The sequence below is a fragment of the Eucalyptus grandis genome, chromosome 6 (genome assembly GCF_016545825.1).
Source record: "Eucalyptus grandis isolate ANBG69807.140 chromosome 6, ASM1654582v1, whole genome shotgun sequence".
Classification (NCBI taxonomy): Eukaryota; Viridiplantae; Streptophyta; class Magnoliopsida; order Myrtales; family Myrtaceae; genus Eucalyptus; species Eucalyptus grandis.
The window spans coordinates 16,693,714-16,709,326 of record NC_052617.1 but is presented as its reverse complement, the minus strand read 5'-3'; the positions used below and the strand labels follow the sequence as shown (position 1 = coordinate 16,709,326).

At 37.6% G+C, this 15,613-nt stretch overlaps 1 pseudogene; it reads left to right on the top strand.

The window, feature by feature from the left end:
• Positions 1 to 3,517: 3,517 nt before the first annotated feature.
• On the top strand, positions 3,518 to 6,936 carry LOC120285951 (annotated as a pseudogene).
• Positions 6,937 to 15,613: the final 8,677 nt, after the last annotated feature.

The following is a 15,613-nucleotide window of genomic DNA, read 5'->3' as shown; positions in this document are numbered from 1 at the left end:
TGTGGAGTGCTCCTCCATTGAACAAGGAGAATAGCCAGTCCATGGCTCCGCTTATGGTGGGCCAAGATGGCCAATCCATTCCTTGGGAAAAATAATAAGAAAATTAATTACATATAATGATTTTGAGTGTACCCTTTTATTTTTGTTGTCTCGCATTATCCATTTTAAAGACATTTTAACATGTTCCAATCCAACAAATGCAAGCACAAGAAAAGGAATCGCCATGTTCTTTCTAATTTAATTTTTCCGAGCAAATGCAGGAATTGCATTGCGTAAGTCATTTCAGTTTCTCGTTTCATTTTCTTCCATGCCTTCCTTTGTTTCATTTCCCAGTCGTTCCAAGTCATCGGTTATGGGATAGTATATGACCATAGATGTTTCTTGAGAGGAAACAAAAAAGAAGAGAAATTTGCGGTTTTAATGTTGTTGCTCCATGAAACTTAATCATGAAATTATGGACCGTGGATGCAAAATGAAAGAGCCGAATCTGTTTGGCCACCGATGAGTCAAGATCACCTTGCTTTCCAAGCAAACAGCTTTTTTTTTTTTTTGTGTTCTTTGGGTCGAAGTAGCAAATGCTAATCGAAAAGACGTTTTTCTAGAAGTCAAGACATGGTGATTATAAAGTGTCGTCCGAACTGCTTTTAACAATGGTGCCGACGCTGAACCATCTTCGGCCAAATGCCAGCGCGCGCGCGCCTCCTGCATACGTACGGGATGACGTTTACAGGGGAATAGGTCAGCGTTCCAGATTTTAACTTGATGCATCTTACTTGCCCGCCACAATACATAATTTGATGCGTCCGAGCTAAATCGCACTGCGTTTCCGATTTTATATCCATTCGGTCTGCCATCTCCAAACAGCTTTAAAACTTGAAAAACAAGAATTTTTAAAATATTCACATATTTTTTTAGGTTTTATAAACATTCAAATTAACAAAATAAAAATAATCTGGAGTGGTTTTCTTTTTCAAATCATGCCACCTTGCACCTATCCTTTTGGGCTTAAAACGAGGGGATGACGTTTTACACGGGAAATTGTTAGTGTTTGAGATTTTGACTCGATGTGTCTTTCTTATTCGTCATGAGACATGATTTAATGCGTCACAGCTAAATCGCACCATGTCTTTGGTTTTTATATCCATTCGGTGGACCATCTCCAAATAGCTTTGTCAAGACCCATGAAAAAGCTTGAAAAACAAGAATTTAAAATATTTACATAATTTCTTTTTAGGATTTATAAACATTCAAATTTAAAAAATGAAATAGAGTGATTTTTTTTTTCAAATCATGCCACCTCACACCCTATCCTTTTGATCTTTATATAATGTAGAATGCTTGAAATCTTCAAAATTGCTTTACATTGATGTGTCAAGGCACATGTAATTCTTCCACAATTATTTAAATTATATATTAGAATTTTAAATTTTAATGGAAAAGTAAGAAAGTTACTCTTAACTTGTTAGAATTCGTAATGAACAAACTCTAATATATTCATACATTCCAATGAAAATAAACAGCAATGGATCTTTTTTTCAATTCTGTACCATAACTTGATAAGTGTCCTTACTATCTATAGTGATGGTTGAATGGCATGAGTTGATGTTTGTAGAACATAAGATCGTGAGTTCAGTGATATGCTCATTAGTAATTTGTGTGTTATGCTGGAGAGTTGAGGTAAAAGGACTACCCACCTTAACTCAATATGTCACAAAGTGGTGCTGTGTGAAGATTCCTTCACAATCTTCAACCTATAATTTTTAATAGGTGCCATAATAATGTCTAGAGAAAGTATCCATAATGATTGTGCTTCTCAACTTGTTTGGGACTCAATATGAAATGGTTTGAAATATATGGAAAGTTATCTCTAATCTTATAGAACGATGCAAAACAATTTGCTTCAAGGCAATGTGTGAAATTATTGAAACTCACTTTTCAATATCTTATAATCTTGATTTTATATTGAATGATGGTTATATAGAATTATGGAGGCATTCGTATTAGGCCTCTCCTTTTATGCGAAAAGAGCGATAACTAACGTAATACATGGTCCATCCATTATTTGTAATGGTCATGATTCAACCATTTTATGTAGACATATTATGTAGCAAGTAATGCTAGAGATACCAAATTCATATGCTAATTAAATCTATGAAATTACATGGAAAATGATAAGTGATTATTTAAGTTAGTGGATTCATTTAAGCACTTTGAAATTTTATTGGAAATATGAGAATAATCTATCGATTATGATGAATGGACTTTTTCACCATTTACTAATCAATTCTTTGAAAGTCGAATATGTGGATAAATTCGAAAGACATATAGGCACTTGACAACATTGATACTCAACATATTTAACATGATCACAGTCATATTCAATAAAGTGACACATTCCTAGTTAAAGGCCATATGGGGGGGGATGCAACGTGGAAATAGGGCGGTTTGGCAACTTCAAAGAGTCTTACCTTGAAATCGACAAGGATGAGTCGGATTGAAAGAACAATGAAATTACAAGAACTTCTGGAAGGAATCTCACCTTGTCTAGTGATCTGCTCTCATGGCAATCCCTATGGACCTATACTCAAAACTTAAAAAAGAAAAAGAAAAAAAAACAACTTGTCTCCAATGGCATGGGATTTTCTTAGAATATGTGCATGAACTTATTTCCAAGAACATGGCGATATTAATTAAGGAAGTTATAGTAGAGATCATGCTAAAAACGCTTCAGGAGAAGCTCTTCTATATGCTTTTGCAAAAATGAGGTTAACCAACGTAATCGATGCACGTAGATACTGCATGAACAAGGAGCTCGCACGGGTAACAATGACTCCTTGCCTTATCTTCGCCTCTATCCCAGAGCAGGCAAAGTTGCAGCCAAAAGAGCGAACAAAAGCTAGAAAACAACCGAAACGACAACCTGTTGCTCTATTCGCAACCGTTCAAGTCGATGTTATATGTACATTAGGAGATGATAAACTGCAGATAGTCAAACTATATTGAAAAATTATTTATTAGGCATAAGTATTTCAAATTTGATACAACACTTGTCAAAGGCTTTTTACACCATCCACGATGAACAAGATGTGAATCCCAGGATTTTCCTTTCTCCAATAACATGCCTTGCCAGCAAAGGAGAGATTCCATCGCCGTTGAGAAATTAGACATTGTACTTGTCCTAAACTGAATTTTCCAGTGCAAGATCTTATGGGATCTTCATAAGACGTACTATTTTCAATAATCTGTATATGATTTAATACGTCTGCTATACTCATCCTCGCATTTTGAGCGGTGAATAGGCTTTTCTTCTCTTTATTTTGGGTTTCTTTCTTTTTCTTTCATTTGATTCCAACTCTGGTCACGGTCAAGAAGCTTCTTGGCCAACACCCCACAACTATGTATGTGCTACGGCTATATAAACACGACACCACACAATCGCCCTTGCCCAACATCAAACCATTGAAGTCTCTCTCTCACAGCATATAGACAAATAGATACAAACACGCAGAAGAAAAAGATGGAGGCATCGATCCAGTCGATTGCGCTAGCAACGGTTCTAGCCGTTCTGACCACATGGGCATGGAGGGTGGTGAACTGGGTGTGGCTGAGGCCAAAAAGGCTCGAGAGGCTCCTGAGACAGCAGGGTCCTCCGGCAAACCCTACACCTTCCTGTTCGGTGACCTCAAGGAGAACTCGCGGTTGCTCACAGAGGCCAACTCCAAGCCCCATCGCCATCTCCGACGACATCAAGCCTCGTCTCTTGCCTTTCTTGCATCAATCCTCCCAAACCTATGGTATGTACTTCTTCATAGTATCACTCTGTGTGGCACTTATATTTTCCTTTTAATCAACACTCGCTTGGTTTCGCCCTTTGGTCGATGCTGTTTCTGATGGAGTTTCAGAACATTTGAATATACTATCCTTTATCTTGGAAATTCACACTTCCCCGTTTTGCATTTTACGACCAAAGATGTTAATGCATCTCAATGCCTTTAAATAAGTGCTTATTTTGATATGCACACAATAAGGACATCTTACCATACAAAAACGCATTAAATAAAACTTGCATGTGACCATGTCATGTGACATTTAAACAGTAATTACTAATTACATTGCCACACACACGCATATACAGAAGCACACCATAGCACAGATTTCTGGAGATAATTACCAAAAAAGCAAAACGATCACAAATATATTGTATGAATGCCTTTTAGTCATAAATTTTTGAATTTTACCAAATTAATCCTAAGCTTTTTGACAATTTGTTAATATAGTCATTTCAGACAATTTTAGCAAAAATTGTAGATGTGGATGCCAGCCTTCTCATATGGCATGTCCAGCGTTAATGTGAATAGTTTTACAATTTTAAATAAATTTTCTGAAATTTATTCATTTTACCTTCTTTTTTTTTATGGCCACACTTTGGCAAAAATTGTTGATGTGGATGCCCCGCCTTCTCATATGGTATGTCCGACATTGATGTGAATAGTTTTACAATTTATAATAAATTTTTCTGAAATTTTCATTTTACCTTCTTTTTTTTTGCTATGGCCACACTTTGGCAAAAATTGTTGATGTGGATGACAGCCTTCTCATATGGTATGTCCGACATTGATGTGAATAGTTTTACAGTTTATAATAAATTTTCTGAAATTTATTCTTTTTTCCTTTTTTTTTTTAACTATGGCCACGCCCTTGCCAACTCTAGGCAAGGGTGTTTGGGCCTCACATGTGGTTAGCGATCTCTGTTGGCCACCACCAAGGCCCTAGACCGTGAAGGGAAAGAAAAGAAAAGAAAAGAAAAGAAAAGAAAAGGAAAACAAATCAGAAAAAAATTATAAATATTATTCACGTCAACGTTCACTATACCATATAAAAATGCTAAAAAGTAGTTCACGTTAGTGCCGGCTATAGTAATTATTATAACCATCTTTTCCCCTCGTCAATATGAATTAAGTCACCCATTTACATGCAATCCTAAAAAATAGCAGACCATGTATTTCATTTTGGCTTCATGGCTCTTACCAAGTCATTGCAGGCAAAGACTCGTTCATGTGGATAGGACCAACACCGAGTGCGCATAACGAACCCCGAACAACTAAAGGAGATCTTCTCCAACATAAACGACTATCAAGCCAGGCCCCAATCCCCCCGGTGAAGTTGCTCGGGGATGGACTCGTGAATCACGAGGGCGAGAAATGGACACGGTACAGAAAGATCATCAATCCAGCATTCCGCATGGAGAAGTTGAAGGTACATGAAACTATTCCTGGTCAACTGAATTGAACTACACACATTGATGCCTCAGGATTTCTCTTTTAAATCCTCCTTTGCTTTGGTCTGTTGCATTTGCAGCTTATGTTGCCCGCATTTTATTCAAGTTGCACTGAGATGGTTGGTAGATGGGAAAATTGGTATCAGTAGAGAGATCCTGTGAGATCGACGCGGGTCGACCTTCAAAATTTGACCCGTGAGGTAATCTCTCGAACAGCGTTTGGCAGTAGCTTCGAAGAAGGCAAAGGATCTTCGAACTTCAGGGGGAACAAGCCCAGCTCGCGATAATAGCCCTTCAGTCGGTCTACATCCCTGGCTGGAGGTAAAATCGTTCATCATCCATAAGCTAATTGAATCTAAATGAGCTTATGGCTTACAATCATGACATTCCAAAAAAAAATCCAACTATTTGATTCAAACTTCACAGGTTTGTGCCAACTAATATGGACAGGAGGATGAAGAACATAGATAGGGAGGTGCAGGCTCTGCTCATGGGCATCATCTGCAAGAGGGAGGGAGAACGCTATGAGGGGAGGGGAAGCGGCTAGCGATGATCTGCTGGGGCTGTTGCTGGAATCAAACATGAAAGAGAGTGTCGGGATGAGCCTTCACGATGTGATCGAGGAGTGCAAGCTTTTCTACTTCCGGACAAGAGACCACTTCGGTCTGCTGGTTTGGACCATGGTCTTGTTGGTGTGCACTCGGATTGGCAAGCACGAGCTAGGGAGGAGGTTCTCCAAATCTTCGGAAGCGGGAAACCTGACCCTGACGGCTTAAGCCACCTCAAGATTGTAAGTTCAATGCTCTTTTCCTCTTTTATGGAGAATGGGACTCAAAATAGGTCCGATCTAGAGAGTTCTTCACGAGCATCTTTTATCATGACACATGATAATCATTCTATAATTACTGGATGCGATTTTCCGATCCTTAGTAGATGAAATGTTTGTTTAAAAATAATGTTATCCTATGAAGATGAACACGACAATGAACTGACAGGACAATTTCTTTGCACACGCTTTGAATTGAACTTGGATTTCCTCTCGACACATGAACCTGATTTTTTGGACAATAGCCTCAAGCCCCCCCCTTTTTTTCTGGATAAATTACAATATATTTCCATCTCTTTGAGGATATTGATATCATTCCAGCATCGTGATCGTTCATAGAATTCTTCTAAGATTTGTCGCAATCAGGTCACAATGATCTTAAATGAGGTGTTGAGGCTATATCCACCGGTGACTGAGCTGGCGCGGAAGGTTCCTAAGGAAACAAAACTCAGGAAGCTGACCATACCGCCGGAAGTCCAGCTCTTAATGCCGACACTCCTCATCCACCATGATAAAGAACTTTGGGGCGAGGATGCCGAGGAGTTCAAGCCAGAGAGGTTTGCCGAGGGCGTGTCTAAGGCCACCAAAAACCAAGTCTCCTTCTTTCCATTCGGATGGGGCCCTCGTATATGCATCGGCCAAAACTTCGCGTTGATAGAGGCAAAGATGGCGCTTGCCATGATTCTTCAGCAGTTCACGTTTGAGCTCTCTCCATCTTATGCGCATGCTCCTTCTAATGTCCTCATCCTCCAGCCACGATATGGTGTTCAGGTCATCTTGCGCAAGGCAAACTAAAAGTTACAGATCAGGGCGACATGTAGCGTAGACAAATACGTGGATAGATATAATGTCACACTACACCATTTTCGAAGTTTGTACGTTGTTGTTTAAGAATAGAAATTTAGTGTTTGTAAACGTAATCAAATGGCCTCTTAACTAAGTGACCGGTTATTTTAGTTTGATAACAGCAAGACGCTGGATGTATCTGAATCATCCTTTCAGAAAACCCCAGTAGAAGATAAGCTATGCTTTTTCCTAGTGCTATAATAAACCCATTTATTTCTTTTCAGATACTGATCTGGCCAATGACCAGTGAAGATGGCTTTATTATCCCTATTCTTCAGATTTTAACGTGCACTAGAGGATACAAAAATTGAACCACATTTCTCCACAAAGGAGAAGAACCACACCAGCTTTATTTTGTGCTAGAGACCTTTAACTGCTTCGTCCAAAGCAAATGGAGCCATTGCCGTTAGTGAAAGTTTGATTCGGGGATCATTTTTTCGTTGATTCTGGAATTTGGTCGTGCTGCATGGGAATTTCTGTGAAATCTTGATGAAATGCTTGTAGGGAATCTTTGGATTTTAATTTAGTCTTACAAATTGCTATCTTTGCTAATTCGCTCTAGCATGGGATGATGCGTTACTGATATTTCTTAAAAAAAAAAAGAAGAAGTCATTTTCCATTTCTTTCTTTTGCCTTGTTATTTTCAAATAATTTCCTATTCAATTCTATCGAAAACCCAAAAACGGTTGACTTTTATGTTAACTTATTGGTCAATCCATTGATCAAAAGTCAATTCCAAATCAAAAGTTGGCTTTTAACATAAAAAGATTATAAATGATTCTAATTTCACTCTAGCCAGGTTAGTTTTCAAAAATTTCAAAGATTTAACCCAAAATGTTGAAATTAAAAGTCAATCATATATTTGATTTTTGGATATAGGAAAAACCAAGCTAATAAACTAAAGAAATTCAAGTTGATCATTTGAGACTAAAATTTAATTTCACGAATTAAAGTTCAATTTTACCATTAAACCTCGATTCATTTTTATAGCATAAGAGTCGTGACATCAATTCAAAGTCAATTACGATACAATAAGTTACCTAGGTATGAGCAATTAATCAAATAAGTGCCTCGTGATATTACTTGAATTCAATTTCAATTAATTTGCGATTTCGATCAAGAAATTATGTGAAATTGCCCAATTTGGCCTAAAAGTCCAATTGCATGTACCATAATGCAAGTCCATTATTTTTTTTGTTAATTAAGTAATTAGGTCAATATAAAATAACCGAATTGTATTTATATGCTTTAATTAGCTTGCTTTCTTTAGAATCGGACCATTTTCCTCTAATTGAACAAGCTTTGTTTCCAATTTGATCCTTGAGGTCTAAATTACATAAAATTTAGGACTTCGAGGCCAAGATGCTTGAGACGTCGTCGAATCAATCAACCGGCATGCATTGTTCCCGGGAGCGATCGGTTCGCGATACGACCTTGTTTCGAGGTGGAATTGTAGATCAAATTGGGGGACCAATTGCAAGATTTTGGGACCGGAAATCAAACTGACCGGTCTTGATACTAGAAGGATCGACCAACCAGTCTTGTCTGGTTTGATTTGGTCTGGTGGAATCGGTAAGTTTGCTATTTTATACCAAAAATAAATTAAACAGTGTTGCAGCTTGCTGCTTGTGGCACAGTGCATAAATACATGCGGCTTGCTGCTTGTCCCTAGGGAGTTTCCTCATCCACACAAATGCTTTTCTCTATACTCTCTGTTATTAATGAAGTGACAGTTCATCAGCAAAGGTAAATGGCCTTTCTATTCTCTCAATCCTCCATGAAAGAGTACTTCTTCAGTAGGAGAGGGATAAGGCTTTGACTTGAGATTAAGCTGACAAGTCTTGCAATGAATGTCGGGTTAGTATCTTGAAAGGCTAATTCTCCTTTTTACCGGAAGTTCTCGCATTGACGATTTCTCATTTCCTTTCTTCAAGGCTTGACTTGGGATACAACTTGTTGGGAGTAGGGTTTGGCTTGCCTCTTTTCACTTATTAGGAGGATAGGTTTCGTTGGTATTAGTTGAGCTTAAGAGGCTTCACTAATTGAATCCATCCATAAACCTAGATTCCAATGATCTTGTAACCAAAGCATCAAAACAAAGTTCTACAGTGACCCCTCTCAAGACTCAAGGCTCAACACCCAAGATTAGATTCTTTGTTCTTTAGCATCGAAAGCATGAATCACATCAATTCAACTACCATTTGCTACCAAACAAGTAGATCCAATTTGCTTCATATATTATAATTAGGGAAATTGGGAGGCATTAGGGTTTGTTTATCAAGAAATTTAAAAATATGTATTTAATATATATAATCAACCGGTCTAGTTTGATCAGTCTAATCGACTAGTTCTCACATTATAACTAGGAACCAAACCGACCCAGCCACCGGTTCCAAGAATGAGAATTAGGAACCAAACCACCCTCTTCGGGAATCGGCCAAAACCAGGGGGTTTGGTCAAGGAGGTTCTTAGTTCGGGCGATTCCCATTACACACCTCTAATTGGTCTAATCAATTTGACTAGCCACCGCGAAGAGGTTGATTCGGCCCTCCACCGGTCCGCTCTTGGTGGCCGAGAACCACTAGTGAGTTTACCGTTGTGTGTTATTTTATTCTTATGCTTTTCAACTTTCCATATTTTGCAAAAATATCCATGGATTATGTGAAATTACAAATGTACCTTTAATTAGGCCTTAATCACAAATTCTATTTAAACTTTTGATTTGGTACATCAACACCATCCGGATGATCATGTGATATATCTTGACTTAATCCATAATAAACTTAATTAGGCCATTCGATCAAGTTTCGACTATCAAATCAAACTGACGACCAAAATTTGATCTTAAAGGGGGACTAAATAAGATTTTTCCCTCCAAAACTTTGGAGGAGTATTTTTTTATTATCGGTTCTTTTAGATCTGAACAGGAATTTCTCTCTCAAAAAGTCTCTCCTCTCTCTCTTTCCCATCACTTCTCTTTCCCTTTTCTCTCTCTCTCTTGCACTCATAGATTGCTGCGTCGACCCCTTTGCTCACGTGGAACCCCAAAACAAGCTGAGTACCAAGATCCACCAGCTCCTTTCTTCTCCCATTGTTGCTGCTTGGAGCCCCAATGATTGTCGGAGCTCCTCGATTAGCCCGATCAACCGATTGGACCAATCACCAACGCGAGTGCTTGTGATCCCAGTCGTCAGTTTAGCAGCTGGTTGCAACAACCAACTGGCATCCTCGACGTTGCCCCACCTTCGATCGTCTTCTTTAACCTATCTTGAAGAACCAAGTGATTGAAAACCACTTAGCTACCACCGGAGGTCCTCCAATTGGCCAATCTCCCCGGTGGCTTGAACTGATTCAAAACAAATCGATTCTGTCCAGCCGCTGATTGGGGGCTTGATCGATGTCAATCCAGTCCATCCAACCGTCCATGGCATCCCTTCAACAATCCTTGATGTTTGTGATCCATTCCATAGTTTAGGTTGTCAATCGATCGAGCTCATTTCATTGAAATCACACAAGGGTAAACAATCAAAACTTGAATCCAATGAAACGAGATCGAGCCAATTGATTGGGGCTAGGACTCAAACCCTAGAACTATATCTCATGTTTAGATTTGTGATTTGGATGTGATGTTATGATATTTGATGATGTTGTGTTGATTGAAGCTGAGATTGAACATGATTTTACATAATCTACCTAGTTCTGCAAAAATCGCATGCTTGAAAGTGACTCTATATTAGGCAGACCGAGGTCCTAAATCTCGTTATTTGTCTCAAGCTTCAATTTTATTTATTATGGGCCTTAAATGGAGTTTGTTTGATACCTAAATTGCATCTTGGAAGTTGGATGATTTTGCTAGATTTTCATGATATTATGGTATTTTGGTTTTCAAACATTTTTTTTTCTAACTTTCTATTGATTTTTGTGTTGAGATTTTGGAGATGGTTTCTCCACGGAAATTGTACAAAATTGTGTTGGTATAACATATTTTTTTTCTAGAATTTTTGAAGCAAATCTGATTAGGCTAAATATCATAATAACATCACTATGTTGTTCTGTCCTGTTTGAGTTTGTAACACCCTGGGTTCGTCAATCTATACATATTATCCACTTTGAGCCCATTGGACCCTCATAGTTTTGTTCCTTTAGGCTTCGCCCAGAAAATGTGTATGTATAGATAGAGAACCCATAACCTTATAAGCCAATCCAAGACTCCCCCTAGGCAATCTAGGACAAGAGACGCAACCCCTCCTTGTGCATGTCCAGGACCGAGGTGCGGATGCACTACTGTCCCTCCTTCCCACGCACTACCGCTTGGGTTGTCACACTTTTCACCACCCCTTAGGAGCACACCATCCTCACCGTAGCCCCATATGTGGTGAGAGTCGGTTTTGATACTACCTGTAACAACCTAAATTCATCACTATACACATATTGTCCACTTTGAACCCCATTGGACCTTCACATTTTTGTTTTTATGGGCTTTGTCTAAAAAATGCATATATACAGATAGAGAACCTAGAATTAGTCTAGTTCAAGACTTTCCTAAGGCGACGTGGGATAAGAGACGTGTTCCCTCCTTGCAAACGTCTAGAGACCGAGGCGTGGAAGCACCACCATCCCTCCTCCTCTCGGCATCACCGTTTGGGCTTACACACTCTCCACCCTTTAGCGATGTGAAATAGGAGACATGCACTTAGCCTTATCGGTGTCTTGTCGAGACGCAACCTCCTTGCCATCCCTCTATACCGTCATGAGTATAAATTGTTACATTCTCCACCCTTTAAGGCACAACACCTCGCTATGGTCCCACACGTTGCAAGAGTTGGCTCAAATACTACATGATGTCAAACTACGAATCCTATAGAGATAGGGATGACACGACGTCTTTCCACACAAGGACACGCCTCAAATCGCCAAAATCTAAGTCCCCACAATAACACTTTCTCTCTAATGGCCTCTAAAGGACCCAAAAAGATTGAAAAAGAGAGGGGTGAGTAACCACAAGCTCAATGAATAGTATATATCTTCTAAGCATAACTAGTAGTTCATAATCCAACTCATTAATATACATATCAAATTAAGTACATTCATTTCAACAAAGTTTTGTACATGTTAGAAATACACATTTAAATCTATTGTCATGATTCAAATATCAATGATCAGGTCAATCCAATCTTTCACTTAATATCAAATTATATTATGACAGAATGCCTTGTGATAATGCGATCAAGATTACCATTTTAGCAATGTCTCTACTTGTAAAACCATTGGCTCAATCCAAAAGGATATCTTAAACTTGATATGCATACCCACAGCTCCTCCATAGGTTCACAACGATATTGAGCACCAAACTCACATCCTTCAATATCTAGAAATTCAATTTATAATCAATCTCATGATCCCCAATGTATTTTATAAACCAATCATATAAATTTTCGTAATTCAATCCATAAAATAAAATATACTTCACAAGACATTTTTCATAACATTTAAAATCCATTTCATAAACCCTCGACATTTCAAGCGCCTTTCACAAAAGGTTTTTCAAATCATTATAGACTCATTGCATAAGCTAATTCGTAACACACACACACACACACACACACACACACACACACACACACACACACACACACACACACACAAACCATTCTCGAACAATTTCAAAATTTCTTTCACAAATCATATTTACGACAAAATATCTTTCATAAAATCTTTCGCCAATATGAAAATGTAATAATTGGCTGATCTAGATTTTTATGCAATAAACATACTCCTTCGTTACTTATAATATCTCAAATCTCTACCATTTTCAAGATATAAGTTCACAAATTTGTAGAACATATAACAACATTCACCTAGATATGCCCCAAACCAAATAACAATGCTTAGTCGATCCAACGAACTCACATTCTTATAGTATAAGTGAGAAATAGTATCAAAACCAAGTAAAATGTTATCTCAACTACACTTGGCTAAACTAAACTTAAACGCCAACAAAATAACTTTTACGCGTCAACAAATTGCTCATCTGAAACAATTATTTAAATCAAAACTCAACACGGAACTTGGTCTTAGAACCCTAAAATCTCGCTTCGACAAAACCATTGCATCAAAATTACTCTTGTCAAAACCCACGGCTCTACAATGCCATAATTCATCATTTCCACGAAAACCCAAAACTTCACAACCCAAAAATCAGACTTCACGGCTCAATTTCCACATAACTTCAAAATTTTCCCCTATTTTGGAAAACTACCTTGATTGGATGAATGAGGAGTGCAAGTAGTTACTGGGCGTTGTGTTACATAGTCAAGTTGGTAAACTTACAAAGCCCTTTCTCTTCTCCCTTTACTTTCTTCTTCCTTTTCTTTTCTCGAATTGTTTCGAGCTCTGTCCCATGCTCACTTGTTTTGCTTTTGACTTTTCAACCCTCTTTCTTCTTCTTTGTTTTTTTATTTTTTTACTTTTTTTATTTTATCTCCGTTGACTTTGTTGACCAATGCTATTACAAGTCCAACTCATATTTGCTTTGAAATGAGGTGATAAACTTGTTTGATTGGATTTCCATCCTTCACATAAGTTGTAGTATATATCATAAGCTTTCTAACTAATATAATTTGCACCAAATGATTGTTGTTTATTAGGTCAATCACTTGTGTGAAGAGATGTTCGAACTCCTGCATTTTGTGACGTTGATGACATTATCTTGCTTTCTCATTTTCGTGTAGGCTTTTGTAAATCAAACTAGACTTTGGAGTCATCACAAAAAATAATCGCGACATTGCATTTTATATGTAGGAATTTTTGTAGAACTTTCACATGTCATTAGATTATTGGAAACGATTTATATTCTATATAACTCTTGCTGCATTTGACTGATCATGTATCCGTAAAAATGTTTTCGTTTGAGCTCCTTAAAAGCGAAACTAGTGTATGATGTCTTCTAGACATATTTAGAGCATAGCACAAGCTTCGTAATGATGTATGGCATGCCTCACTTGAAGACCATTTCCTATATGAAAACCATTCACCAAGTTGACATGTCACAACCGAAATTATTGTGCATTTTGTCATGAGTGTTCTTTATTGGTAAGTCGCCTGTCAATGTTAATGAACTTGTGTGACCTTTTGTACATCGATTTAGGGCTAAATGTCTTAACCAAACTTGATCATCACATTTAGCCCTACATTATGTTTGAATTTTACAATTTTCATGTATTGTTTAAGTAGCTTAACAAGCCAATTATCATGCATCATGCTCTGCCATTCTTATGACTGATTTGCACACTTTTGCAATTGTCACTGTTTGACCATGAATTCGACCCTAACTGAACTTGACGTCTCTTAGAAAGTCTTATGGAACATCCTAATCTTTCTAATGACACTAAATTTGCATCATTTGATTTGTTTTCCATTTTTGCAAAGTTTGCCTTGAAATCTGCTATGAGTAAAATTCGGAATGCTCATTCTGCCTTTGTTGAGTCAGAACTTTTTATTTTTTCAATGGATTTTTCAGTAAGCATTTTGAGATCGGGTCCTTAATGAAACTTGTTTGTCTTTCTCATGTCTATATCGTGGTGAAATTTCAGAATTTTTAGACATCATCTACCAGGACAAATTATTGTTGATTTGCCATGATGTCTAGCTACCTTGCTCCGTTTCCAATGTGATGCTACGTGTTCTTGAATTTTTATAAATTCATATGTAGCTCATCTTAAGAAACTTCCTTCACAATTTTTTTTTTTCTTATTGTGTGCTTCATGTTTTGTAAATTTCTTAGGGCCAATTACCCATGGGTCCTATTCTAATTGTTCCGATTTTGATTGTCCTATTGATTCTTGGTACGATTCTCTTTTAGAATTTTTTGGGATATCTTGAATGCTGAATTGGGATTAGTTGTCCTCATGAAATTTATTCCAAATTTCGCAATCTTTGTTGTAAAAAATCCTTAAAAATTAAAAGGCCATCTAGGACCCTTTGTCAAGTCCTTTTGGATTTATCACAAAATTTGTTTTTGCATTACAAAGTGATTTTGGTACACATGATGCCTCCAACGTTAACCATTTTAGCATCTATTACGTTTAATTTGACATTGAACTCATCGAGGTTTTGACAGTACTTGAAATGCCTGCAACATCCATTAGTAGTGCATGATGTGTGCCCCGAATTAACCATGGCAATTAAATGCGTCCCATAACCGAGATGTACCTATGTCAAAAATACCTCATCTTCTCATCAATGTCTCAAATGCATTTAAAATTTTTGAGGCATTACATGAGTCATACATGCATAACATCTCTTCATTTGTTAGAAATGCATGTGATTTTGTTTGGCACTTGATGACTGAATAAGTGATCCGGTGTTGGCTCACTAAGCCTGCTTAATCGATTAAGAACCAAGGTCCGATGGCCTACCTATATATTTACTTTCAACTATGCATGTGATTTATAGATATATGCATAGGCGTATACATGATCTCGTGAGAAGTCTTAGGTCATACTTAGAACCTGTTGAAGGACTTTTTAGCATTGGTTGCCACGTGATAACACAAATGGTGGCCAATTGTTATAACTCACTTTAAAATTAGATTGGATAGTTGTCTTAGGTGGTTGTTGCATGAATCATAAAGGCTCATTCCGAGGCCAAATTTGATCAATTAT